This window comes from Argentina silus (assembly GCF_951799395.1).
Source record: "Argentina silus genome assembly, chromosome: 18".
Classification (NCBI taxonomy): domain Eukaryota; kingdom Metazoa; phylum Chordata; class Actinopteri; order Argentiniformes; family Argentinidae; genus Argentina; species Argentina silus.
The window spans coordinates 7,287,175-7,290,327 of NC_139672.1; positions in this window are offsets into that span (position 1 = coordinate 7,287,175).

The following is a 3,153-nucleotide window of genomic DNA, read 5'->3' on the forward strand; positions in this document are numbered from 1 at the left end:
TGTCCGTAGTGATATCCTCTTCTGTCACTCATCAACTCACTCCCGTACTTGAACTCTGACTGATTGGAGCCCTTTAAAGGGGGGTTGTTCATACTGTGAGTACGAGGGCCAGGAGTTTTTCCTGACTGTATGACCTGCCCAGGAAAACTCCAGGCCCTAGCTATGAGCCTTCTCATTTGTCCTTCTCCCTCATGGTAGGTTATTAAGGTACATGCTACGATAGCCGTTAGTGGCAATTCTCAGTGTAAACCCACACACATATACGCGCACTCATACACACGCACACGCACACACACGGACACAGGCACACACACACACATACAGACAGACACACGCGCGCACACACACACACACACACACACACACACACACACACACATGCACACGCACAGGCACAGGCACACACACACACAGGCACAGGCACACAAACACACACACAGACAGACACACGCACACACACACACACACACACACACACACACACACACACACAAATCTACAGCAGATAGGCATCATCAATACCATCAGCAGCACAGCAAATTGCTTTGTTGCGTTGTTAAGGTATTAGCGTTCCTCACTCTCTCTCCCTCTCTCTCTCTCCCTCTCTCTCTCTCCCTCTCTCTCTCTCTCTCTCTCTCTCTCTCCCTCTCTCTCTCTCCCTCTCTCCCTCTCTCTCTATAGAACAGATTACATCGCAGGGCGCGTATGGATAAAACGCCAGGCGAGAGAGAGTGAGGGGATGTGAGAGAGAAAGCGACAGCAGAGAAATGAAAACAGGAGATTACTGATGAGAGAGGAACGCGAGGAGGAATATTTGATTCTTCCATTTGTGTCGTCTGTTATGTGAAAAAGCGTAATGCTGTTATATTGCTGTGAAAAGAGAGGTACGGGTGAGGTTCACAGCAGGGAGCGAGGATTCACGGCAAACATAAATGGTGACATTACGGTGAATAACTTGCAACAGTTCTATTCTGCTCTGAAAGCCGGTTACCTTCACGGATTGTTTACGATTCGGTTTGCTATTAACTGTAAAAAAGTGTCTATTATATATGTTTTAGTTATGGACTGGGATTTGAGTCCAAAATTCACCTCCGGAGTATTTCAGAAATGCAATTGAATGTTATGTCATTAAAATAGTCATTGCTCAAGAGAAATAATTAGAGCATTACACTGTGGGAACATAGAGGATACCCTCCCCCTCTCCATCCGTCCTGGTCAAGGTGCAGTGTGTGTGTGTGTGTGTGTGTGTGTGTGTGTGTGTGTGTGTGTGTGTGTGTGTGTGTGTGTGTGTGTGTGTGTGTGTGTTTGTGTGTGTGTGTGTGTGTGTGTGTGTGTGTGTGTGTGTGTGTGTGTGTGTGTGTGTGTGTGTGTGTGTGTGTGTGTGTGTGAGGATTACTTTGTGCTGGTATGGGGGATCAACAGTAACCAGTGATGCGTGTCCCAGACATGATAACATTTTAAATATTGATGTGATTTTGAGAATAATAAATGAGGAATATATTGGGTTTGAGAGGTAGATGCTGGCAGGTGTATACACACACACACACACGCCCACACCCACACCCACACACACACACACACACACACACACACACACACACACACACACACACACACACACACACACACACACACACACACACACACACACACACACACACACACACACACACACACACACACACACACACACACACACACACACACGTGCAATTGTCCCTCTCATTGCCCAGAGGCTGCATGAGCTGCCATATAAACCATATTATAAACCATATCATTCTGGGTGGTAATGCCTCTCTGCCTCGTTCAAAGTGATGACAGCTGGAATTGAGCTCAGTCGGAAAAACATGATCCACACTAAATTCCCGGAGGCGGCTGTGAGGTGCGTGTTGTAACATTGACCTTCTTCCGACAGGCTGGGATAATGAGTTTTGGGAATGATGACCTTCCTGGGCAAACAAGGTTTCTCTTCTTCCTCGAGCAAACAGTTGATCTCCCGTTTCTCAAAAGCTGCCTTACACGGGATTTGAACCAGCAACCCTGTGGTTTTAAGGGTCTTTGTGTCTAATCTCTGTAAGGCAACTGTCTGCCACCCCAAATGTCACCTCTCTCCTCCTGAGAGCCAACTTGCAGGTGTAAAAGGATGGTGTGTGAAAAGTGTGTGTGTGTGTGTGAAAGTGGGTGAGTGTGAGTGTGGTTTGGAAAACAGTCTCTCTTTCTGGGGAGCCACATAGTGTGACTAACGCAAATATTAATCACCGAACACCCCAGGCCTCCTACAAATTAAAACACCCACTCTGTTTCAGAAAACGAAACGTTTTTTTTTTCTCTCTCTAATGAATTATCATTGGTGGGTGGGATTGTCAGGCTGCGTTGATTCTATTTAAAAAGTTCATATTATTCAAAGAATTTTTGTGGGGGTTGCCAAGTCTATTAATTTCTGTGTGTGAGTGTGTGTGTGTGTGTGTGTGTGTGTGTGTGTGTGTGTGTGTGTGTGTGCATGTGTGTGTGTGTGTTTGTGTGTGTGTGGGTGTATGTCTGTGTGTGTGCCCACGTGTGTGTCTGTGTGTGTGCCCACGTGTGTGTCTGTGTGTGTGGGTGCCCGCCCACGTGTGTGTCTGTGTGTGTGTGTGCCCGCCCACGTGTGTGTCTGTGCGTGTGCGCATGTGTTGCTTTCAGTGTTAGACAGTGAAAGCCAGGCTTATTCTAATGATCAGAGGTGTGTAATTACCTCCAGTGTGATTCAGCCTTTTAGACAGATGATTATGTGAGCTGTGGAAAGTCATTTGCATCTCACAGTAATGTGTAAAAAGATGCACTGTAGTGAATATCTGAATAATTAGTTTGTGTTTGAAATCAGAAATCGGTTGCAAGGGCTGTGTCGAGGGGAGTTAGCTAGGCGCTGTGTTGAGGTGAGTTAGCTAGGCGCTGTGTTGAGGTGAGTTAGCTAGGCGCTGTGTTGAGGTGAGTTAGCTAGGCGCTGTGTTGAGGTGAGTTAGCTAGGCGCTGTGTTGAGGTGAGTTAGCTAGGCGCTGTGTTGAGGTGAGTTAGCTAGGTGCTGTGTTGAGGTGAGTTAGCTAGGCGCTGTGTTGAGGCACTGTGTTAGCTAGGTGCTGTGTTGAGGCACTGTGTTAGCTAGGTGCTGTGTTGAGG